Source organism: Haematobia irritans, chromosome 2 (assembly GCF_050003625.1).
Source record: "Haematobia irritans isolate KBUSLIRL chromosome 2, ASM5000362v1, whole genome shotgun sequence".
NCBI lineage: Eukaryota > Metazoa > Arthropoda > Insecta > Diptera > Muscidae > Haematobia > Haematobia irritans.
This window is the reverse complement of record NC_134398.1, coordinates 94,115,652-94,143,608: the sequence shown is the minus strand read 5'-3', so window position 1 is coordinate 94,143,608 and position 27,957 is coordinate 94,115,652. Positions and strand designations below refer to the sequence as shown.

Here is a 27,957-nt window from a genome sequence, read left to right as displayed (position 1 = left end):
CGACTCAGAATTTCACCACGACCCAGAATATATATACTTTATGGGGTCTTAGATCAATATTTCGATTTGTTACAAACGGAATGACAAAGTTAATATACCCCCATCCTATGGTGGAGGGTTATTAAATATCGCTAAAAGAGACCTTCGCTGTTGTGCAACAAATTGAGGAATATTTATGGTTTTACTTCTAGTTCGGTCCGTCTATTGATCATGTATCTAAATGGTCGGTCACAATCTGTTCATAGTGGTACAAGTATTTCTAATGTAATTCGATTTTGCAAAGGAGTACCGCAGATATCTGATCTCCCTCGTTTTTTGCTGGATGTAATATCCACATGTATGCAGACGATGTCCAAATCTACCTAAGTAGTGATTTGAAGACACTTAAGGGGAATATGGAGAGACTCAATAATTATTTGGCCATTATCCAAAATTGGGCGACGGCGAATGGTCTATTTCTGAAACCTCCGAAAACGAAATGATTAGTCCTATACAGAGGTGGACAGATATTGTACATACTCCTCTTAGTATACGTACACTCTTAGCGAGTGTTTTAATACCAGGTTTATTATACGGTTGCGAACTTTTTGCCAGATGCGATGGTGATAGCAAACGGAAATTAAATATTCTTTACAATAATATCATCCGATATACTCGTATCTACACGGATGAAAAAGACTGTTTTTCATATGTTTGGCTATAAACATTATATGTGTGGAACACAAATTTTTAAACACAATATTTTTGAGTGCAAGCATATAAATGTTCATAAACTAGCATAACATGTTTGGGACATATATGTTAATATGTTAGAACATATTATGTTTGGGACATAAAATGTTTGTAAATATAATATGCTTGGATGCAAACATATATTAATTTAGAAATAGCCTATAAACATATATGTGTTTAGTAGCTTGGAGCGCTATTTAACAGGGAGCGATATTGAATTAAGTTGGTGGTTGTTGCTTGTTATTACAAAATTAACATTTTATTTTTCCTTGGGCAATTGATCAGCTACTTCTTTGATCTTTACAAACTGTTTGGCCGCTGTTCGAATCCCCGTCCGGCAAAAGGTAAAATTAAAATAAAAAAAATCATACAATTGAATAATTTCTTCTACAATGTTTGTATTACAGAAAAAGGTGCTAAGAACTAAAAAATCTCGTGGAAGTGAGAAAGATGTGGGGGAATATACAATTGGGCAGAAACAAAATTTTGAGCATTCAGGTCGAAAACCTATGTTGTTAGCACCTATATTACCTGTTTATTTTCATAATTCATTATGATTGTAAATATATAAATAAATAAATAAAATTTTGAGCACAATATTGTTTGGGAGAATTTTTTTTAAGCATATAATATTTTTGGGTGCAAAATGCTTCCAAACATATTATATGTTCACATAATAACATATGGTTTTTTGGAAGACAACATTATTGAATTTGGATGCAAAAATACAAAATGTTTGGAACTTAGACTACCCAAACATATATTGTTTAGACCAATATGCTTTCAAACATATTATATATTGGAAGAAATCAAACATATAAATGTTTGGGCAATACCCAAAAATGTATATGCTTGAAGCAAAATATGTTTGGGAGTATATGTTACAGAAGCGATTTTTTGTGAGCGTGTAGTCTTCGTCGGTTTCAACATGTTTCTCCATTTATTAATCTTTTGTACACAGAAAAAAATATCACCAAAATATTTCCAATTAAAAAGTTAAATGAAGTTGAAAATTTTTTCAATTAATAAATTAATTGATACAATTAACTTTTTAATCATGATAGAAATATTAAGTTAATTAAGTCAATGATTGAAATTTTTAAAATGTTTAATTAAAAAATTAATTGATACAATTAACTTTTTAATCAAATTCGGAAGACTAATTCAGTTAAAAAACTGCTGATTTTGTTTTACTTTTTTAATTAAAAATGTATTTCAAACAATCATTTGTTAATCCAAATAAAAACTCTTAGCCAATCTAACTAAGTAATTAAAAATAGTTACCTTTTTTAATTAATAAATAATTGCGTTTTGCAATCAACATCAATTAAATTTTTAATTGAATCAATTAAAAAATTAATTGAATTTTACTGAAAAAAGCAATTAATTTTTTAATCAAGAATTTTTTCTATGCCCAATTAAAACTGTGATTGATACTATCATTTTCGTGATTGAAGACATTTCAATTAAAAAATTAATTGGATCAATTAATTTGGTGATTGAATCAGAGAAAAAATTTTTTGTGTGTATGGTATGCCATTCGACAAACTTTTATCTTGGCGTACTATATTGTTCTTACATAGGATTATGTATACACGCTCACAAAAAATCGCTTCTGTAACATATACTCCCAAACATATTTTGCTTCAAGCATATACATTTTTGGGTATTGTCCAAACATTTATATGTTTGATCTCTTCCAATATATAATATGTTTGAAAGCATATTGGTCTAAACAATATATGTTTGGGTAGTCTAAGTTCCAAACATTTTGTATTTTGCATCCAAATTCAATAATGTTGTCTTCCAAAAAACAATATGTTATTATGTGAACATATAATATGTTTGGAAGCATTTTGCACCCAAAAATATTATATATGCTTAAAAAAAATTCTCCCAAACAATATTGTGCTCAAAATTTTATTTATTTATTTATATATTTACAATCATAATGAATTATGAAAATAAACAGGTAATATAGGTGCTAACAACATAGGTCTTCGACCTGAATGTTCAAAATTTTGTTTCTGTCCAATTGTATATTCCCCCACATCTTTCTCACTTCCACGAGATTTTTTAGTTCTTAGCACCTTTTTCTGTAATACAAACATTGTAGAAGAAATTATTCAATTGTATGATTTTTTTATTTTAATTTTACCTTTTGCCGGACGGGGATTCGAACAGCGGACCACACAGTTTGTAAGGATCAAAGAAGTAGCTGATCAATTGCCCAAGGAGAAGTAAAATGTTAATTTTGTAATAACAAGCAACAACCACCAACTTAATTCAATATTGCTCCCTGTTAAATAGCGCTCCAAGCTACTAAACACATATATGTTTATAGGCTATTTCTAAATTAATATATGTTTGCATCCAAGCATATTATATTTACAAACATTTTATGTCCCAAACATAATATGTTCTAACATATTAACATATATGTCCCAAACATGTTATGCTAGATTATGAACATTATATGCTTGCACTCAAAAATATTGTGTTTAAAAATGTGTGTTCCAAACATATAATGTTTATAGCCAAACATATGAAAAACAGTCTTTTTCATCCGTGTACGCGACAACCACCATATCTTTATGAGAGACTGAGATTTGTGAGATTTAATCGAGGGAATATATTGGTCCCAATTCGACACAATTATAACCGTTTTCTATTATCTCTTTCTGTTTATGTATATCTTTTTGCCGGCTGTTTGTCAACATCGTAGATACATCGTAAACATAAAATATTTTCAAATGTTCATTAATAAAGAGTATTTCTAACATAACAGTCTATATGTAAATCTGGTTAAGAGTGATCGCAAAGAAAGCCGATATATTATTATCATAGCGAGGTATCAGAGAATTTTGCAATATTTTGTATTTGTTAGATTATATTATTATTTTAGATTTAATATTAATATTGCACAAACTTATCAAAGGACATTTGATAATAATAAATAGGAACATTGCGATAGTTTATAATTATTTATTGAGATCTAATTTAATACCTAATAATTTGAACATGGTGCATTTAAATGCGCAGAGTTTATCGCCTGATCATGATTGCTCTAGGATGGATGCCATTAGAAATGTGTTATTAAATAGTTTTGTTAATGTCATCGGTGTAACTGAAACTTGGCTAAAACCACATATTCGAGATTGTGCTGTAAAGATAGATGGATAACCTAAATCCAATCGAAATGATAGAATTGTTGGATAATGAATTTATAGTTAAAATGTATTTGAATATGAATTGATCTCATCGCTAGTTTTACGTTAAGTTTAAATACTCGTCATTGTAACAACCCCTGTAATTGAATTGTACGTATGTATTAGTACACGGATGAAAAAGACTGTTTGGCTATAAACATTATATGTTTGAACACAAATTTTTAAACACAATATTTTTGAGTGCAAGCATATACTGTTCATAAACTAGCATAACATGTTTGGGACATATATGTTAATATGTTAGAACATATTATGTTTGGGACATAAAATGTTTGTAAATATAATATGCTTGGATGCAAACATATATTAATTTAGAAATAGCCTATAAACATATATGTGTTTAGTAGCTTGGAGCGCTATTTAACAGGGAGCGATATTGAATTAAGTTGGTGGTTGTTGCTTGTTATTACAAAATTAACATTTTATTTTTCCTTGGGCAATTGATCAGCTACTTCTTTGATCCTTACAAACTGTGTGGTCCGCTGTTCGAATCCCCGTCCGGCAAAAGGTAAAATTAAAATAAAAAAAATCATAAAATTGAATAATTTCTTCTACAATGTTTGTATTACAGAAAAAGGTGCTAAGAACTAAAAAATCTCGTGCAAGTGAGAAAGATGTCGGAGAATATACAATTGGGCAGAAACAAAATTTTGAGCATTCAGGTCCAAAACCTATGTTGTTAGCACCTATATTACCTGTTTATTTTCATAATTCATTATGATTGTAAATATATAAATAAATAAATAAAATTTTGAGCACAATATTGTTTGGGAGAATTTTTTTTAAGCATATAATATTTTTGGGTGCAAAATGCTTCCAAACATATTATATGGTCACATAATAACATATTGTTTTTTGGAAGACAACATTATTGAATTTGGATGCAAAAATACAAAATGTTTGGAACTTAGACTACCCAAACATATATTGTTTAGACCAATATGCTTTCAAACATATTATATATTGGTAGAGATCAAACATATAAATGTTTGGGCAATACCCAAAAATGTATATGCTTGAAGCAAAATATGTTTGGGAGTATATGTTACAGAAGCGATTTTTTGTAAGGGTGTGCAAACAATGTAAACTTAGATTATGCCAAATTTGGCGCAGTTTTGCTTCTATCACTCAATAAATGAACTCCATTATATCAACATATACAACAGGTTATGGGCCTATAATCGCGTTAATTTTATGATAGTTTTTGAGTAAATTATAAAAAAAAGTAAAAAGATGACAATGAATTACACACAATTTCCTAAGCTATCAAATAGAAATTATCATATTTGGAAATTTAATATGGAATTGCTGCTGCTGGAAAGAGAGCTGTTAGAGGTGAAAATCCTGCGTTGACTGGTGAGGATGCTGCTAAGTGGTTGGACGAGTCACAGAAAGTAATCATGTGGACGAGTCACAGAAAGTAATCATAAAGCAACTGAAAACTGCAAAGGAGTTGTGGGACGCTTTAAAGAAACATCACGAAAAAGCAAACATAACCAACAAAGTTAGTTTACTTAGGCAAATGTCATCTATGCGTTTAGATGGTGGTAAAACTATGGAGGATCACATCTGCGAATTTTTAGCGATTGTGTACAAATTGCGAGATTTAGGAGAAACTGTTGAGGATCATAAGGCTGTTGCATTTTTGTTGGGTACGCTATCAGAGGACTATAGTCACGTTATTTCATCATCAAATTTGTGCCGAAATGTTATTTATATGGAAGGCCAGGTCACATAAAAAGAAATTGCCCCAACAGGAATTCACAAAAACAACGATCAAATGATAACAGGGCGAATGTCGTACAAAGTGGTAAAGATAGAAATGCTTGTTTTAATGTGAAAAATAAAAGGCTTAACAGAGAATGGTATATTGATTCGGCTGCAACTTGTCATATGTGTTGCGAGGAAAATTATTTTGTTACACTGAATAAAAACCACTGTGATGTTGTATATTTGGCTAATGGGACAGAGCTACAAACAAGCGGCATTGGAGACTGTGAGCTGTTTTGTGAAGGCAACAAAATGTTTTGTTTGTTCCAGAATTGGACGGAAATTTAATCTCAGTTCGGAAATTAGATGTGGAAAATGAAATTTTGTTCAAGGCTGGTGGTTGCACAATAGTTAAAGGTGGAAATGTATTTGCAAAGGCAGTTCTTGAAAACAATATGTATGTGCTGAAACAGCATACAATGAAGATATCGCAAAATTCGGAATGTATACATATATGGAACAGACGATTTGGTCATCGAAATATACAATCTATAAACAATACAATAAACAAGGATCTTGTTGAAGGCTTCAAAATAAAGAAATGTTCCTGTATTAGTGACTGTGAAGTATGTTTAATGGCAAAAGTGACTAGATCATCTTTTCCAAAAGTATCGGAGTCTAAGTCGAGTGGAATTTTGGATTTAGTACATTGCGATTTATGCGGACCAATGCAAAACACAACACCTTCTGGAAATAGCTATTTTATGACACTGATTGATGACTACAGCAGATATTGTAAAATTTATTTTCTCCCATCGAAAGATAAGGCGTTTGAGAAAATAAAAGAATTTGTCAATGAGTGCGAGAATCAATTTGGAAAACGCATGAAAATTTTAAGAACGGATCGAGGTGGAAAATTTGTAAACAAAAGAATGGAGCGTTTCTTCAAATCAAAAGGAATAATACATCAGCTGACTGCGCCTTACACCCCTGAACAAAACGGGGTTGCCGAAAGGCGAAATCGTAGTTTAACGGAAATGGCAAGATGCATGCTTTTTAATGCAAATCTTGAAATAAAATATTGGGCTGAAGCTGTAAATAATGCCAACTATATTCAAAGCCGTTTGTTGTCTGTTGCTGTTGATGTTACCACATACGAACTTTGGTTTGGTAAGTTCCCAAATTTAAATCATATCCGTGTTTTTGGTTGTGTGGCGTATGCTCACGTAAATAAACAGAAACGTCAAAAGCTTGATGATGTTGCTGTGAAATACAACCTGGCGGGATATTGCGATAATACAAAGGCTTATCGTTTGCTGGATACAAAGACCAATAAAATAGTAATTAGCCGAGATGTAAAATTTTTGGAATCGAAAATTATTTCAAATGAAGAGGATCTTGTTGATAATTGCGAAGAGAATGGAGAGTTTGTGTGCGTCTCATTTGAAAATTGTAAGGATTTTTTTACGCTATTCAGAAGTTATCGGTTGTAGTCACCAGGGCCCAACGTTAATAGAATTGCACCAGATTAAAAATTTGTCAGTCTATTGCAATACGAAAATCGTCAAATTCAATTGCGAATTTAATTGTTTAACGCCTTCCATTAGACAGTTAGTTCAATTAAATTTTAAATTTTTAAATTGAAAATTTTTATCAGACAAATTGGAACAGAAAATGTACTTAGTCGGATTTTAAATTTAATTGAATCCACTGCTGTCTTATTTCGTTAAAAGCGTTGTTTAGTAACCAATCGCAAAGTAGCATCACTTTAATCGATTGGGGTCATACAGCTGTGATCGATAATGTAACACCAAGAGAGGAGACAAGTTTCAACTATCGTTCTCAGGCGTGTACTTCCTTTCTGAAAAAATTGTTTGCCAAAACCTATCAGAGGGCACGTTGTGGTAAAGAAAGTGTGATCAAAAGAAATCTTGAAATATTTAATTAATCTTGACCAAGAAATGGATAATTGTGAAAGGAAATTTGTTCCTTGTACTACTCAAGGAGATTTTATCACTTATTGCGTAGTGTATTGAAACGCAGTAATTTTCTTCTAAACTGACTAAAAGGTCCGCTTAACATCCAAATTCGACGTGAATCATTTACTCGTAAGTTTTGATTGGATTTGAGTAAATATCCAAGCTTCCCACGATTAATTATTGGATATTACCTTATAGGAATTGCTGTTCAAAAACATTCCAATTGTCTTTGAGACAACTACCAGACGTGCAGGAAAATATTTAAGAGTACCCCCTCGTGGCGTGGGCAAGAGGGAGAAGGAGGGAAGCGTGGACCTTTCCGAAGGCTCGCTACAATTGCACCACACATTACTCCGCAAAGTTCTGGTTGTGTAAACTGACGTCAGTCTGCTCTATCCTGACTCCGCAGCCTATTTTTTTTTTATCTTGGCGTCGAGAATCCAGCCCGGGGCTAAGATCACCCCTCCAATACCTTACCGTGGTTCACACATCCGAGAGACCCATTTAGAAATTTATTAAAGGAACTTCCTGTGTACACCCTCAAAAAAAAAAAATGGCTTCTCTAACATATGTTCCAAACATATTTTGCAGGAAGCACATATATTATTGAATACTGCCGAAACATTAATATGTTTGTTTTATGTGAACATATTACATGTTTGGAAGAATTTTGAGCCCAAAAATATTATATGCTTGGAAGAATTTGTCCCAAAGAAGATTGTGCTCATTCCCTCACATAATTTTCACTTCCACGAAATTGTTTAGTTATTGTCACCTTTTTCTGTAATACAAATAATTACATTATTTAACAGAAACATACATTTGTTGGCCACGTGGAGCAGTGGTTAGCATGTCTGCCTTACATGCAAAGGCTCGTGGGTTCAATCCCTGCTCCGACCACATTTACACATTTATATTTAACATATATTATTTATTAAATTTTTATAATGAAACTTCGAAATGTGGTTTATTAAAGATTAACAGTCAGAAACAGTGCTTGATATAAACGAAATGGACTGAGCTTTTGGATAAAATATTATTTTTTTATTGCAAAAATAACAATTTTGTAACAAAAAACTGTTTTTGGTATAAAAGTTTGAAATTTTGGAAAGAATTAAAAACTCTAACGAAAAAAGAACGTGTAGTCGAGTATAAACATACATAAATAATTTTATAATATACACATAAATTTATTTAGGCGTGAACATGCATTTAAAACTTATCGTGTTTTGTACTTAATTTCATTTTTACCTTTAAGGTCGGTATTAAGTTGGCATTACCGCTCTAAAATGGACCTGTTTTACCTTTTACAGTTTTTAATAATTCATTTTAAAGAAAATAAACTTTTTCAATTGTTTTAGCTGCAAAACTCGAACTTAATGCCCGATTTTATATTTGAAGGTGTCCGTCAACTCCTCTTGGACTACTTATTAATAAAGAGGAACTAAACTTTGTTTTTACTGATTAATTTTTCACTATTTCCTCCTTTTTTAATTTTAACGTCTAAAAAGAGTATAGTGCCCTTTCATTATTTTTATGAAGATCCCTTTGTAATTTTTGTATATATTCCACCGTTTTTTAAATTTCCTTTGCCTGAATATGTTGACTTACTCCTCGTACGTTCCGATTTCTTTTAATGAACCAAGAAATTTTGCCCATAATGCCAAAATGATAAACAAAACAAATGTCCACACATACATAAAATGCTGCTCTCAAGGCGAAAACACATGCTTTTTTTCAAATGTCTGTTCTCTTGATTCCGAATGTCTATTCTCTTTACTCCGAATACTCATTCTAATATTCAAATTAAATAATATTTAGACTTCAGCATATCAAGTTTTTGGCCTTATCATAAAACAGTTTTCCGAAACAACATAACATACAAGCGGTTTCACAGAAATTGCTCTTATTTTAATGAAACAACCATACCCCAAACATAAAATATTCTAACATATTGACATATGTGTACCAAACATTTAGTGTTAGTTTAGGAACATTACATGTTTGCACTTAAATATATTGTGTTTAAAATTGTGCTCGAAACACATTTTGTTTATATCGGAACATATGAAAAACATATTTTTCTAACAGTGTAGTTAAAATAAAGAACATCTTTGGGAGTTGTGCCTTTGGAAGAACCATAGTTTCGTATCGATTAACTTCAAATGATGTAAATTTGATAGCGTCGCATAGTGTGCCGATTTTGGTTGAAATCGTTCAGATTTAGATTTAGCTCCCATATATATCATTTAAGTACCAACAACGATATAATCGGACATTTCTAACTCGATATATAATTTGTTTAGAGAAAAAAGAGCAAAAAACGAAAAATAACGGGATAGCTCAAAAACTGTTCCATAAACTTTTTTTAAACATTTCTTTCGAATTCAGCAGATTCAAATACATAAGAAAAGTCGACTCTCATTAAGTGTACATATTCAGTGTAAACTAGTGTAATTGTTGCAGTAAATTTTTTCAAGCACTATGAGATACCATTCGAATCATATGATATCATTTCCTGCCAGTGGATTCACAATAAAAACAAGTATATACGGCCGTAAGTTCGGCCAGGCCGAATCTTATATACCCTCCACCATGGATTGCGTGGAAACTTCTACGAAAGACTGTCATCCACAATCGAACTACTTGGGTTATGGTATCTTAAAACTTCTTAACATCGTTTTCTAAATTGTGAGTTAGTCCATACGTGGTATGTATTAGACAACAAAAGTTATGTATAGGTAAGTCTACAAATAATTACGAATCGACATAGACTTTTGCACGGTACGTAGACAGCCAGAATTGAAATATGGGGGTCGCTTATATGGGGGCTATATAGAATTATGAAATTGATATGGACCAATTTTTGTGATTGGGGATCGATTTATCTGAGGGCTATATATAACTATAGACCGATATGGACCTAGTTAGGCATGGTTGTTAACGGCCATATACTAGCACAATGTACCAAATTTCAACTGAATCGGATGAAATTCGCTCCTCCAAGAGGCTCCAAAACCAAATCTCGGGATCGGTTTATATGAGGGCTATATATGATTATGGACTGATATGAACCACTTTTGGCATGGTTGTTAAATATCATATACTACCACCACGTACCAAATTTCAACCAGATCGGATGAATTTTGCTTCTCCAAACGGCACCGGAGGTCAAATCTGGGGATCGGTTTATATGGGGGCTATATATAATTATGGACCGATGTGGACCAATTTTTGCATGGTTGTTAGAGACCATATACTAACATCACGTACCAAATTTCAACCGAATCGGATGAATTTTGCTCTTCTAAGGGGCTCCGGAGGTCAAATCTGGGGATCGGTTTATATGGGGCCTATATTAATTATAGACCGATTTCGACCAAATTTTGCATGGGTGTTTGAGGCCATATATTAACACCACGTATCAAATTTCAACTGAATCAGATGAATTTTGGTCTTCCAAGAGGCTCCGGAGGTCAAATCTGGTAATCGGTTTATATGGGGGCTATATATAATTATGGACCGATGTGGACCAATTTTTGCATAGTTGTTAGAGACCATATACTAACACCATATACCAAATTTCAGCCGGATCGGATGAAATTTGCTTCTCTTAGAGGCTCCGCAAGCCAAATCGGGGGATCGGTTTATATGGGGGCTATATATAATTATGGACCGATGTGGACCAATTGTTGCATGGTTGTTAGAGACCATATACTAACACCATGTACCAAATTTCAGCCGGATCGGATGAAATTTGCTTCTCTTAGAGCAATCGCAAGCCAAATTTGGGGGTCCGTTTATATGGGGGCTATAAGTAAATGTGGACCGATATGGCCCATTTGCAATACCATCCGACCTACATCAATAACAACTACTTGCGCCAAGTTTGAAGTCGATAGCTTGTTTCGTTCGGAAGTTAGCGTGATTTCAACAGACGGATGGACGGACGGACATGCTCAGATCGACTCAGAATTTCACCACGACCCAGAATATATATACTTTATGGGGTCTTAGATCAATATTTCGATTTGTTACAAACGGAATGACAAAGTTAATATACCCCCATCCTATGGTGGAGGGTTATTAAATATCGCTAAAAGAGACCTTCGCTGTTGTGCAACAAATTGAGGAATATTTATGGTTTTACTTCTAGTTCGGTCCGTCTATTGATCATGTATCTAAATGGTCGGTCACAATCTGTTCATAGTGGTACAAGTATTTCTAATGTAATTCGATTTTGCAAAGGAGTACCGCAGATATCTGATCTCCCTCGTTTTTTGCTGGATGTAATATCCACATGTATGCAGACGATGTCCAAATCTACCTAAGTAGTGATTTGAAGACACTTAAGGGGAATATGGAGAGACTCAATAATTATTTGGCCATTATCCAAAATTGGGCGACGGCGAATGGTCTATTTCTGAAACCTCCGAAAACGAAATGATTAGTCCTATACAGAGGTGGACAGATATTGTACATACTCCTCTTAGTATACGTACACTCTTAGCGAGTGTTTTAATACCAGGTTTATTATACGGTTGCGAACTTTTTGCCAGATGCGATGGTGATAGCAAACGGAAATTAAATATTCTTTACAATAATATCATCCGATATACTCGTATCTACACGGATGAAAAAGACTGTTTTTCATATGTTTGGCTATAAACATTATATGTGTGGAACACAAATTTTTAAACACAATATTTTTGAGTGCAAGCATATAAATGTTCATAAACTAGCATAACATGTTTGGGACATATATGTTAATATGTTAGAACATATTATGTTTGGGACATAAAATGTTTGTAAATATAATATGCTTGGATGCAAACATATATTAATTTAGAAATAGCCTATAAACATATATGTGTTTAGTAGCTTGGAGCGCTATTTAACAGGGAGCGATATTGAATTAAGTTGGTGGTTGTTGCTTGTTATTACAAAATTAACATTTTATTTTTCCTTGGGCAATTGATCAGCTACTTCTTTGATCTTTACAAACTGTTTGGCCGCTGTTCGAATCCCCGTCCGGCAAAAGGTAAAATTAAAATAAAAAAAATCATACAATTGAATAATTTCTTCTACAATGTTTGTATTACAGAAAAAGGTGCTAAGAACTAAAAAATCTCGTGGAAGTGAGAAAGATGTGGGGGAATATACAATTGGGCAGAAACAAAATTTTGAGCATTCAGGTCGAAAACCTATGTTGTTAGCACCTATATTACCTGTTTATTTTCATAATTCATTATGATTGTAAATATATAAATAAATAAATAAAATTTTGAGCACAATATTGTTTGGGAGAATTTTTTTTAAGCATATAATATTTTTGGGTGCAAAATGCTTCCAAACATATTATATGTTCACATAATAACATATGGTTTTTTGGAAGACAACATTATTGAATTTGGATGCAAAAATACAAAATGTTTGGAACTTAGACTACCCAAACATATATTGTTTAGACCAATATGCTTTCAAACATATTATATATTGGAAGAAATCAAACATATAAATGTTTGGGCAATACCCAAAAATGTATATGCTTGAAGCAAAATATGTTTGGGAGTATATGTTACAGAAGCGATTTTTTGTGAGCGTGTAGTCTTCGTCGGTTTCAACATGTTTCTCCATTTATTAATCTTTTGTACACAGAAAAAAATATCACCAAAATATTTCCAATTAAAAAGTTAAATGAAGTTGAAAATTTTTTCAATTAATAAATTAATTGATACAATTAACTTTTTAATCATGATAGAAATATTAAGTTAATTAAGTCAATGATTGAAATTTTTAAAATGTTTAATTAAAAAATTAATTGATACAATTAACTTTTTAATCAAATTCGGAAGACTAATTCAGTTAAAAAACTGCTGATTTTGTTTTACTTTTTTAATTAAAAATGTATTTCAAACAATCATTTGTTAATCCAAATAAAAACTCTAAGCCAATCTAACTAAGTAATTAAAAATAGTTACCTTTTTTAATTAATAAATAATTGCGTTTTGCAATCAACATCAATTAAATTTTTAATTGAATCAATTAAAAAATTAATTGAATTTTACTGAAAAAAGCAATTAATTTTTTAATCAAGAATTTTTTCTATGCCCAATTAAAACTGTGATTGATACTATCATTTTCGTGATTGAAGACATTTCAATTAAAAAATTAATTGGATCAATTAATTTGGTGATTGAATCAGAGAAAAAATTTTTTGTGTGTATGGTATGCCATTCGACAAACTTTTATCTTGGCGTACGATATTGTTCTTACATAGGATTATGTATACACGCTCACAAAAAATCGCTTCTGTAACATATACTCCCAAACATATTTTGCTTCAAGCATATACATTTTTGGGTATTGTCCAAACATTTATATGTTTGATCTCTTCCAATATATAATATGTTTGAAAGCATATTGGTCTAAACAATATATGTTTGGGTAGTCTAAGTTCCAAACATTTTGTATTTTGCATCCAAATTCAATAATGTTGTCTTCCAAAAAACAATATGTTATTATGTGAACATATAATATGTTTGGAAGCATTTTGCACCCAAAAATATTATATATGCTTAAAAAAAATTCTCCCAAACAATATTGTGCTCAAAATTTTATTTATTTATTTATATATTTACAATCATAATGAATTATGAAAATAAACAGGTAATATAGGTGCTAACAACATAGGTTTTCGACCTGAATGTTCAAAATTTTGTTTCTGTCCAATTGTATATTCCCCCACATCTTTCTCACTTCCACGAGATTTTTTAGTTCTTAGCACCTTTTTCTGTAATACAAACATTGTAGAAGAAATTATTCAATTGTATGATTTTTTTATTTTAATTTTACCTTTTGCCGGACGGGGATTCGAACAGCGGACCACACAGTTTGTAAGGATCAAAGAAGTAGCTGATCAATTGCCCAAGGAGAAGTAAAATGTTAATTTTGTAATAACAAGCAACAACCACCAACTTAATTCAATATTGCTCCCTGTTAAATAGCGCTCCAAGCTACTAAACACATATATGTTTATAGGCTATTTCTAAATTAATATATGTTTGCATCCAAGCATATTATATTTACAAACATTTTATGTCCCAAACATAATATGTTCTAACATATTAACATATATGTCCCAAACATGTTATGCTAGATTATGAACATTATATGCTTGCACTCAAAAATATTGTGTTTAAAAATGTGTGTTCCAAACATATAATGTTTATAGCCAAACATATGAAAAACAGTCTTTTTCATCCGTGTACGCGACAACCACCATATCTTTATGAGAGACTGAGATTTGTGAGATTTAATCGAGGGAATATATTGGTCCCAATTCGACACAATTATAACCGTTTTCTATTATCTCTTTCTGTTTATGTATATCTTTTTGCCGGCTGTTTGTCAACATCGTAGATACATCGTAAACATAAAATATTTTCAAATGTTCATTAATAAAGAGTATTTCTAACATAACAGTCTATATGTAAATCTGGTTAAGAGTGATCGCAAAGAAAGCCGATATATTATTATCATAGCGAGGTATCAGAGAATTTTGCAATATTTTGTATTTGTTAGATTATATTATTATTTTAGATTTAATATTAATATTGCACAAACTTATCAAAGGACATTTGATAATAATAAATAGGAACATTGCGATAGTTTATAATTATTTATTGAGATCTAATTTAATACCTAATAATTTGAACATGGTGCATTTAAATGCGCAGAGTTTATCGCCTGATCATGATTGCTCTAGGATGTATGCCATTAGAAATGTGTTATTAAATAGTTTTGTTAATGTCATCGGTGTAACTGAAACTTGGCTAAAACCACATATTCGAGATTGTGCTGTAAAGATAGATGGATAACCTAAATCCAATCGAAATGATAGAATTGTTGGATAATGAATTTATAGTTAAAATGTATTTGAATATGAATTGATCTCATCGCTAGTTTTACGTTAAGTTTAAATACTCGTCATTGTAACAACCCCTGTAATTGAATTGTACGTATGTATTAGTACACGGATGAAAAAGACTGTTTGGCTATAAACATTATATGTTTGAACACAAATTTTTAAACACAATATTTTTGAGTGCAAGCATATACTGTTCATAAACTAGCATAACATGTTTGGGACATATATGTTAATATGTTAGAACATATTATGTTTGGGACATAAAATGTTTGTAAATATAATATGCTTGGATGCAAACATATATTAATTTAGAAATAGCCTATAAACATATATGTGTTTAGTAGCTTGGAGCGCTATTTAACAGGGAGCGATATTGAATTAAGTTGGTGGTTGTTGCTTGTTATTACAAAATTAACATTTTATTTTTCCTTGGGCAATTGATCAGCTACTTCTTTGATCCTTACAAACTGTGTGGTCCGCTGTTCGAATCCCCGTCCGGCAAAAGGTAAAATTAAAATAAAAAAAATCATAAAATTGAATAATTTCTTCTACAATGTTTGTATTACAGAAAAAGGTGCTAAGAACTAAAAAATCTCGTGCAAGTGAGAAAGATGTCGGAGAATATACAATTGGGCAGAAACAAAATTTTGAGCATTCAGGTCCAAAACCTATGTTGTTAGCACCTATATTACCTGTTTATTTTCATAATTCATTATGATTGTAAATATATAAATAAATAAATAAAATTTTGAGCACAATATTGTTTGGGAGAATTTTTTTTAAGCATATAATATTTTTGGGTGCAAAATGCTTCCAAACATATTATATGGTCACATAATAACATATTGTTTTTTGGAAGACAACATTATTGAATTTGGATGCAAAAATACAAAATGTTTGGAACTTAGACTACCCAAACATATATTGTTTAGACCAATATGCTTTCAAACATATTATATATTGGTAGAGATCAAACATATAAATGTTTGGGCAATACCCAAAAATGTATATGCTTGAAGCAAAATATGTTTGGGAGTATATGTTACAGAAGCGATTTTTTGTAAGGGTGTGCAAACAATGTAAACTTAGATTATGCCAAATTTGGCGCAGTTTTGCTTCTATCACTCAATAAATGAACTCCATTATATCAACATATACAACAGGTTATGGGCCTATAATCGCGTTAATTTTATGATAGTTTTTGAGTAAATTATAAAAAAAAGTAAAAAGATGACAATGAATTACACACAATTTCCTAAGCTATCAAATAGCAATTATCATATTTGGAAATTTAATATGGAATTGCTGCTGCTGGAAAGAGAGCTGTTAGAGGTGAAAATCCTGCGTTGACTGGTGAGGATGCTGCTAAGTGGTTGGACGAGTCACAGAAAGTAATCATGTGGACGAGTCACAGAAAGTAATCATAAAGCAACTGAAAACTGCAAAGGAGTTGTGGGACGCTTTAAAGAAACATCACGAAAAAGCAAACATAACCAACAAAGTTAGTTTACTTAGGCAAATGTCATCTATGCGTTTAGATGGTGGTAAAACTATGGAGGATCACATCTGCGAATTTTTAGCGATTGTGTACAAATTGCGAGATTTAGGAGAAACTGTTGAGGATCATAAGGCTGTTGCATTTTTGTTGGGTACGCTATCAGAGGACTATAGTCACGTTATTTCATCATCAAATTTGTGCCGAAATGTTATTTATATGGAAGGCCAGGTCACATAAAAAGAAATTGCCCCAACAGGAATTCACAAAAACAACGATCAAATGATAACAGGGCGAATGTCGTACAAAGTGGTAAAGATAGAAATGCTTGTTTTAATGTGAAAAATAAAAGGCTTAACAGAGAATGGTATATTGATTCGGCTGCAACTTGTCATATGTGTTGCGAGGAAAATTATTTTGTTACACTGAATAAAAACCACTGTGATGTTGTATATTTGGCTAATGGGACAGAGCTACAAACAAGCGGCATTGGAGACTGTGAGCTGTTTTGTGAAGGCAACAAAATGTTTTGTTTGTTCCAGAATTGGACGGAAATTTAATCTCAGTTCGGAAATTAGATGTGGAAAATGAAATTTTGTTCAAGGCTGGTGGTTGCACAATAGTTAAAGGTGGAAATGTATTTGCAAAGGCAGTTCTTGAAAACAATATGTATGTGCTGAAACAGCATACAATGAAGATATCGCAAAATTCGGAATGTATACATATATGGAACAGACGATTTGGTCATCGAAATATACAATCTATAAACAATACAATAAACAAGGATCTTGTTGAAGGCTTCAAAATAAAGAAATGTTCCTGTATTAGTGACTGTGAAGTATGTTTAATGGCAAAAGTGACTAGATCATCTTTTCCAAAAGTATCGGAGTCTAAGTCGAGTGGAATTTTGGATTTAGTACATTGCGATTTATGCGGACCAATGCAAAACACAACACCTTCTGGAAATAGCTATTTTATGACACTGATTGATGACTACAGCAGATATTGTAAAATTTATTTTCTCCCATCGAAAGATAAGGCGTTTGAGAAAATAAAAGAATTTGTCAATGAGTGCGAGAATCAATTTGGAAAACGCATGAAAATTTTAAGAACGGATCGAGGTGGAAAATTTGTAAACAAAAGAATGGAGCGTTTCTTCAAATCAAAAGGAATAATACATCAGCTGACTGCGCCTTACACCCCTGAACAAAACGGGGTTGCCGAAAGGCGAAATCGTAGTTTAACGGAAATGGCAAGATGCATGCTTTTTAATGCAAATCTTGAAATAAAATATTGGGCTGAAGCTGTAAATAATGCCAACTATATTCAAAGCCGTTTGTTGTCTGTTGCTGTTGATGTTACCACATACGAACTTTGGTTTGGTAAGTTCCCAAATTTAAATCATATCCGTGTTTTTGGTTGTGTGGCGTATGCTCACGTAAATAAACAGAAACGTCAAAAGCTTGATGATGTTGCTGTGAAATACAACCTGGCGGGATATTGCGATAATACAAAGGCTTATCGTTTGCTGGATACAAAGACCAATAAAATAGTAATTAGCCGAGATGTAAAATTTTTGGAATCGAAAATTATTTCAAATGAAGAGGATCTTGTTGATAATTGCGAAGAGAATGGAGAGTTTGTGTGCGTCTCATTTGAAAATTGTAAGGATTTTTTTACGCTATTCAGAAGTTATCGGTTGTAGTCACCAGGGCCCAACGTTAATAGAATTGCACCAGATTAAAAATTTGTCAGTCTATTGCAATACGAAAATCGTCAAATTCAATTGCGAATTTAATTGTTTAACGCCTTCCATTAGACAGTTAGTTCAATTAAATTTTAAATTTTTAAATTGAAAATTTTTATCAGACAAATTGGAACAGAAAATGTACTTAGTCGGATTTTAAATTTAATTGAATCCACTGCTGTCTTATTTCGTTAAAAGCGTTGTTTAGTAACCAATCGCAAAGTAGCATCACTTTAATCGATTGGGGTCATACAGCTGTGATCGATAATGTAACACCAAGAGAGGAGACAAGTTTCAACTATCGTTCTCAGGCGTGTACTTCCTTTCTGAAAAAATTGTTTGCCAAAACCTATCAGAGGGCACGTTGTGGTAAAGAAAGTGTGATCAAAAGAAATCTTGAAATATTTAATTAATCTTGACCAAGAAATGGATAATTGTGAAAGGAAATTTGTTCCTTGTACTACTCAAGGAGATTTTATCACTTATTGCGTAGTGTATTGAAACGCAGTAATTTTCTTCTAAACTGACTAAAAGGTCCGCTTAACATCCAAATTCGACGTGAATCATTTACTCGTAAGTTTTGATTGGATTTGAGTAAATATCCAAGCTTCCCACGATTAATTATTGGATATTACCTTATAGGAATTGCTGTTCAAAAACATTCCAATTGTCTTTGAGACAACTACCAGACGTGCAGGAAAATATTTAAGAGTACCCCCTCGTGGCGTGGGCAAGAGGGAGAAGGAGGGAAGCGTGGACCTTTCCGAAGGCTCGCTACAATTGCACCACACATTACTCCGCAAAGTTCTGGTTGTGTAAACTGACGTCAGTCTGCTCTATCCTGACTCCGCAGCCTATTTTTTTTTTATCTTGGCGTCGAGAATCCAGCCCGGGGCTAAGATCACCCCTCCAATACCTTACCGTGGTTCACACATCCGAGAGACCCATTTAGAAATTTACGGCCAATTCGAGCGAGTAGGAAAAAGAAAAAAAAAAAAACAAAAAGAACGAAAGGAAAAGCGACCTTCCGAAGATGATCTCTGGATATAATTTTTCAGTTTAATTTAGTGAAAGGACCCCTGTCCTTAATTTCCTTGGAATACTTTTACGAACTAATCTTAGATTCTACAAAAGCATCGGTATTTGGCTTACTCTCCACCTTATAAAAATTAAAAAATATTCAAATTATATTTACGTCTATATAGAGAAGGGAATGTGAGTAAAACCAATTTGCACAAACAACCTCATTTCTCATTACTACAGCTTACGAGAATTATCACCAACCGACAATCGAAGAGGCCTCATCGTGTTGTTGCAGAATGACATTATTCTTGGTGAGTTAAATGTTTTTACATTTTTTTCTCGTTGTTTTTACATATTTAAATATTACTCATTTCCCTATTTCATTCATTACAAATCATGAATGAAAAGCACACATTTTAATACATATCTATAATTTGTTTACTCTTTCACTCCTGAAGAGAAAGAGTGTGTCACTATATAGTTTTAGTTAGATAGTTTAAAAGCAATTGGAATAGGCCATAGAAATGAATGAATTGTGTTGCAGCATTTGTAAATAAACAGAATGTTGATGGACAACATACGAGAGAAGAAATAATTCCTTATACTTTTGTCTTTGTTTTGATTATTGAATTTTATTTTTGTCATACATCTTATCGATCTCTTATCTGTCTCTGTTTTGATAATGGAATTTGTAAGGGACAATTCATTCTTGTCTACGTTCTATGCCATTTTTTTCTGTCTCTATTTTGATCATTAAATTTTAATATCGTGTTCATTTTACGTCTATATTCTAAAAAAATGTCGAGTCTCTATTTTGATTATTGATCTTTATTTCGCATTCCGATTTGTATTACTGAACTATTTTTTTCTTTTCCTATTCTTAAACACCCTACTATCAAATTTGAATAATAGTCGGCATTTGCATATTTTGGCTGAATGTTTTGTAGATGAGTCTAAGTTATATACCATTGTAATAATATGGAATTTATATGAAGTTAATTGAATTTATATGAGTAAAATGGAGTGTTAAAACTAACAATAAGTTTTTTTACGAGATGGTGTAAATGGGTTAGGTAAAAGTAAGTACGGGATTCTAGTAATACCTGGCGCTACTAGAATCAATGTTAGGGAGGGTAAAGAAGCGCCGTCTTTGATATCATCACGAAGACTAAAAATATCCCAATCCCCTGGTTAGCTATTCAGACTATTTTTGTTTTTTTTTTTGAATGATTGAGAAATAATCGATATTATGAATTCTTCGTTTTCTCGATTTTTTTTCTCGTTTTGAAGGGAACATTCACCTTATGATCCATCCAGGCTTCAAATTTCATGGCATCGTTTTTTCGGGAGTCTATAATTTATTTGTGTGGTGGGGACCTATGTGTGGCTAGAATTAATTAATTAATTGGACCCGAACCCCCCTTCTGGCTGTTTGCTAGTGGCTGAAGAGACTCCCATTCGTCCTCATTAGATTCTTCTTCAAGTAAATTTTAATAAGTCAGAAATATTCACACATATTTCGGTTGCTTGATCTAAAAGGGCTTACTTCCTAGAAAGGTTGACCAATCCCAAGTCCGGTACATTACAAAATGAAGAAGAAGAAATAGAATCAGAAATTTCGGATGATGACGATTTTCATGGGTTTGATTCGGAATCGAATTTGCCTTCAAATGAAGAGAACAAAGAACAAGCATCCGTTAATATCGCGGAACGAAGATCTTCAAGAATCAACAAAGGTATACCTGCAAAGAAGTACGGTTATAAAGTCTATTATGAGGATGACCCACATACTTATGAAGAGGCTATGGCTAGATCAGATAGCAAAAATTGGTTGGATACTATGAGGCAAGAAATGGATGCATTGCACAGAAATAATACGTAGACTCTTGTGGAACTACCGAAGGACAAGAAAATAGGTGGAAACAAATGGGTTTATAAATTGAAGGAAACTGCTGATGGGGGATGAGGTATAAGGCGAGATTGGTCGCAAAGGGGTATTCCCAAAAATATGGTGAAAATTATGACGAAATTTTTGCGCCAGTCGTTAAACAGTCTACCATTCGAAGTTTATTGGCCATCGCAAGTTTCAATAGAATGAATGTTAAACATGTTGATATAAAGACGGCATTTCTGTACGGAGAGTTGGACTCAGAAATTTATATAGAACAACTTAAAGGCTTCGTAGAACCTGGTAGCGAAAATCTTGTTTGAAAATTGAATCATAGCCTATACGGATTAAAACAATCAGCTCGTTGTTGGAATCAGCGTATCAATAAAATTTTGATTGATTCTGGATTCAGAAGGGGAAAGGCTGAACCTTGTTTATATGTTAAAGGCGAAGGCGATTCAATTGTTTACATTTTGATTTATGTCGATGAAATTATTGTCGCTACGAAGAATGATGTGGAAATGAATAATATACTATCTATATTGAGGTCGAATTTTGAAATAACGTAGCTTGGTGATTTGAAACGTTATTTGGGAATTGAAGTAAGTTGCAAAAATGACGTGTATTATTTGTCGCAAGAAATTTATATTGACAAACTACTGAGAGAATTTGGTCTCGAAAATTCTTCAATACCAATGGATCCTGGATATTTCAAATCCGAACTTGGAGATATCTTACCTGATAACAATTTATATAGAAAGGCGATTGGTTCCTTGTTATATATACCGAATAATACCCGACCCGATATATCAGTCGCCGTATCGATTCTATCGAGAAAATTTAGTTGCCCGAATAACTCAGATTGGACCGAGGTCAAACGCATAATGAAATACCTGAAGGGAACAAAGACTTTGAAACTGTGTGTCGGTTCTAAATCTGATTTACAACTAAAAGGATTTGCTGATGCCGATTGGGAAGGAGACACGAATGGGCGCAAATCCACAAGTGGCTACATTTTTAAACTTGGTGATTGATGCTGTTATAAGCTATGCTAGCCGCAAACAATCTAATATAACTTTGTCGTCGACTGAGGCTGAATTTGTTGCACTTGCCGAAGCGACACAGGAACTTCTTTGGCTGATGCAATTATTTAAAGAATTTAATATTAATGTTTCGTCACCAACTATTTTGGAAGATAATCAAAGCTGTTTGAAAATACTGCAAGCTGAAAAGATAAACCAGAGAACTAAGCATATTGATGTGAAATACTATTTCGTTCGAGACTTATATGAATCTGGAGATGTTATGTATGAGTATTACCCAACTGAAATAATGCTGGCAGATATTCTTACAAAACCTTTACAGCGATTGAAGATTACTATATTGAGAGAATTATTTGGTTTATATAATTGAAGTAAATTTGTATTTTTTTATTCATGTTTATATAAATTAATTACAGAGCAATATTAATAATATTGAGAAGGGGTGTTGGATAATGAATTTATAGTTGAAATGTATTTGAATATGAATTGATCTCATCGCTAGTTTTACGTTAAGTTTAAATACTCGTCATTGTAACAACCCTGTAATTGAATTGTACGTATGTATTAGTGCAAACAATGTAAACTTAGATTATGCCAAATTTGGCGCAGTTTTGTTTCTATCACTCAATAAATGAACTCCATTATATCAATATATACAACAAGAACAGGCAGAAGAGGTGGTGGTGTTTGCTTATACATATCAGAAAAAATGTCGACCAAGGTAGTGTATGAGGAAAGAAATGAGGGTATCTGCGAAGGATTATTCATTGAAGTTAAAGTACAACCGGGTCCTCAATTTCTTTTTGGTGTTATTTATCTGTCACATGGTTACTTTATTTTTTGCGAGTCTTTGATGGGTGATTTATCGCTTCAATATGGTAAAGTTATCTTCGTGGGAGATTTTAATGTTAATATTTTTACTAATATTTCCGTAGTAAGGAATTTTTGTACAGATAGTCAGTTGTATCTCGTTCATAATAGCCTTCCAACCCATTTTGATAGTTTTCGACACGTAACATCACTTATAGACTTTTTCATCTTAACAGATATACATTTAGTAGTTAAACACGGCCACTTTCAAATGCCTGGTTTAAACTCACATCATGCATTGATTTATATGTCTATAAATAATGCGAAATATTTTTCAGAGATTATAGAAATTTCAATGAGATCTACAGTAAGTTGATTTCAGTCCCATTTGGCCAAGTTAATTTTCTTACATCGATAATATCTGAACTTTTGATAGGCAAGTTCCATTGCGCTAGAGGCAAAATCAAACTGGCCAGTGAATTAATTGATATGGCATTTAGAGCGCACATTGACATAGAACCCAATGACAGGCGATGGAAAACTTTATGTAAATACCGAAGTAAACTGAAATCGACAAAGCGCAAAATTAGGAAAAGTGAACGATTTTTCTCTCATTCGCCAGACCAAATATGGAACCGACTGAGGACAATAGGAGTTCTTAATGATGATTGAGAACCTAGATGAACTAAATCGCAATTTTGTGTTACCACCGTGTAATATAAACATTGACTTTAATTCCATTGATTTAGGAATTGACAAAACGGTTTGAGTTCAATAGAATAGACGAGACGGCGGAGTTACAAGCAGTGACTGGCAGTATTATCCATTGGTTGACGGTGATATATAAAGGATGTATAAACTTAGCATATATTCCAGAAAAGTGAAGGGAAACAAAAGTCGTTTTCATACCTAAAGCGGGAAAAGCCTCTCACTCGAGTGCGAAGGATTTCCGACCAATCAGCTTATCCTCATTCCTACTTAAGACTCTGAAGAGGATGATAGACATTTATCTTAGAACTAGCGTCGATTCAAGTTTGCTCTCGAAACGACAGCATGCATACTCGAAGGGCAGGTCTACTGAGACCGCATTGCATGAACTATGAACATGAGCTTTATTGAAAAGTCCCTATCTATCAATGAATACACAATCGTGGCGTTTCTAGACATCGAAGGGGCATTTAGTAACGTCCATCCGAGCTCGATATTAAATGGACTGGCAACTCTGAATGTTGATCCAGGTATACTTAGGCTGTGCAACGAACTTCTAATGAGGAGACGTATTTCAGCCACACTAGGACAAGCAAACATACAAAGGTATGTGAAACGAGGCACTCCCCAAGGAGGAGTTCTATCACCTCTTCTTTGGAATGTTGCTAGAAACAACCTTCTGGTTTCCCTAGAAAAAGAAAGGTTAAAAGTGGTGGCATACGCAGATGATGTGGCTCTCGCAGTCAGGGGAAAATTCCCATCCACAATCAGAGATATTATACAGAGAGCCCTCCGGATGACTGAGAAATGGGCGAAAGAGAATAGTCTTGGATTAAATCCTGCAAAAGCAGAATTAGTCATGTACTGCAAAGATCGCAAAACTCCCACGGTTAAGTCCATATCCTTAGGGGTATTGAAATTCCCTTTGGTGAGTGTGCAAAATACCTTGGCGTTATTTGGGACAGGAAGCTGAACTTTAGGCTTAATATTGAAGAAAGGGCGAGAAAAGCCACTGCAGCTTTGTATATGCTATATGGTGTTGTAGTCTGGTGGCCGGCAATTCATCAGCCGACAGGTTTAGATAAAGTTCAACGTATGGCATGCTTGTGTATCTCAGGCGAATTCAGTAAGACAGGAACAGATTCCCTTAATGTAATGCTGCATCTACTGCCTTTAGACATTTTGGCCAAACAATCAGCTGCAACAACGGCTGTGCGCGAGCTATCGTTGTGGTCGGAAAAAAGGTACGATCACAGTTCGGTCCTCAAAATAATGCCAGATGTGCCAAACATAGTGGATTACACTCTGGCGAAACCACTTTTCGACAAAAAGTTTGAAACTCTAATTCACAACAGTGCACACAAACCACTGGGAATAAATCGCTCCAAATTGAATGGACAAGTGGGTTTCGGAGAATATTCTAAAGACCTGGAACTTAAAATATCAAATAATTCGGTCCAGATTTAGATATAGCTCCAATATATATCTTTCGTCCGAATTGCATTTATATTGCCTTAAAAGCCAAAGTTTTTCCTGATTTGATTCAAAGTTTGAACAAAGAGTACGTTTAATAGAATCGCTAAGTGTGAAGGTTTACAAAATTTCAACTGAATCGGATGAAATTTGCTTCTCCAAGAGGCTCCAAAACCAAATCTGTATATATAATTATGGACCGATATGGACCAATTTAGAGACTATATCCTTACATCACGTATCAAATTTCTACCGGATAGGATGAAATGTGCACCTCCAAGAAGCTCCGGACGTAAAATCTGGGGATCAGTTTATATGGGGCCTATATATAATTGTAGACCGATATGGATAAATTTGTGCATGATTGTTAGAGACCATAAACTAACACCGATTACCAAATTTTAACCGGATCGGATGAATTTTGCTCTTCCAAGAGGCTCCGGAGGTCAAATCTGGGGATCGGTTTATGTGGGAGCTATATATAATTATGTACCGATATGGACCAATTTTTGCATGGTTGTTAGATCCCATATAATAACACCACGTACCAACCGGATCGGATGAAATTTGCTTCTTTAAGATCTGGGGGCCGGTTTATATGGGGGCTATACGTAAAAGTTGTCCAATATGGCCCATTTGCAATACCATCAGACCTACATCAATAACAACTAATACGTATGCCAAGTTTCAAGTCTTGTTTCGTTCGGAAGTTAGGGTGATTTCAGAGGTCGGACGGACATGCTTAGATCGACTCAGAATTTCACCACGACCCAAAAAATATATACTTTATATACCCCCCATCCTATGGTGGAGGGTATAAAAATAGGCAAGCATAAATTATACTCCATACATGATTACATTCTGTGGTATTCCAAGTGGGATTATAATTCTGGCCCCTCTATAGTAACGCACCTGGAATAAGGGGATTTTACTCCCTTTTTGTTGGTAACATTTGATTTTGATATATCGATATACCATGTTTGGAGATACTAAATGGATTGTAAATAATTTTTGCCGCAAATTTTCAATTTCCACACACAAAAAGTTATCACCGAAATTTTTTCAATTAAACGAATTCAATTAATATGTTAATTGATTCAATTAATTATTAAATCAAATCCGAATTGATATTTGTTACATTTCCAATTAAAATATTAATTGATTCAATTCATTTGTTAATCAATTCAGAAATAATATTGAATTACACACGTGATTGAAAAATACCGTTCCCAATTATACATGTGATTGATTCAATCACCTTTGTGATTGAAATAGAATAGTTTTGAGCGATAGAGAGAAAGAGCGAAAAGAGAACAAGAGAATGTGTCTTTATTTAACAACACGTGATGGAGAGATCAGTATGTGGAAGTAACTCGTGTGGGCACAATTTTTTTCTTGGTTCGTTAAAAGAAATCAGGGGTCTTCATAAAAATAACGAAAGGGCACTATACTTTTTAGAGTTGGGACAGTAATATGAAATAAGGAGGAAATAGTGAAAAATTACACAGTAGAATGTATAAAAACAAAGTTTAGTTCCTATTTATTAATAAGTAGTCCTCGAGGAGTTGACGGACACCATCAAATATAAAAGCGGGCATTAAGTTCGAGTTTTACAGCTAAAACAATTTAAAAAGATTATTTTCTTTAAAATTAATTATTAAAGAAAAATAAAAGGCATTTTAGAGCGATGGTGTTAAATACTAGTAAAAAACTGTTCACGCCTAAATAAATGTATGTTTATATTATAAAATTATTTATGTATGTTTACACTCGACTCCACGTTCTTGAATTCCTTCCGAATTTTAAAGTTTTGAACCAAAAACAGTTTTTTGTTACAAAATTTTTATTTTTGCAATAAAAAATAATATTTTATCCAAAAATCAGTCAATTTCGTTTATATCAAGCACTGTTACTGACTATAAATCTTTAATAACCCACATTTCGAAGTTTCATTATAAAAATTTAATATAGTATAAATATACCTGTGTAAATAAAAAAAAAGTTTCGGTCGGAGCAGGGATTGAACCCACGACCCTTTGCATATAAGGCAGACATGCTAACCACTGCTCCACGTGGCAAACAATTGTATGTTTCTGTTAAATAATGTTATGTTTGCATGGGCTCGTGGGCGCTGCAAACTATGCTATATAAATGTAACTTATAACGATAATTATCTAATGGTGACTATA

The 27,957-nt window shown here is 33.0% G+C and overlaps 1 protein-coding gene and 2 long non-coding RNA genes across 3 annotated transcripts in view; all 3 read right to left on the bottom strand.

The window, feature by feature from the left end:
- The window catches only part of LOC142225804 (uncharacterized), a 347,314-nt gene that overhangs the window by 54,959 nt on the left and 264,398 nt on the right, over positions 1–27,957 (bottom strand). The window lies entirely within an intron of this gene.
- Positions 1–27,957, bottom strand: part of LOC142225801 (myotrophin) — a gene marked incomplete at its 5' end in the record, with an annotated part of 114,001 nt that overhangs the window by 46,389 nt on the left and 39,655 nt on the right.
- Positions 14,253–14,579, bottom strand: LOC142226772 (uncharacterized). The gene is made up of 2 exons (XR_012719749.1): positions 14,507–14,579; positions 14,253–14,444 (listed from the first exon to the last, which is right to left on the bottom strand). It is a non-coding gene; the product is annotated as an uncharacterized LOC142226772 (long non-coding RNA).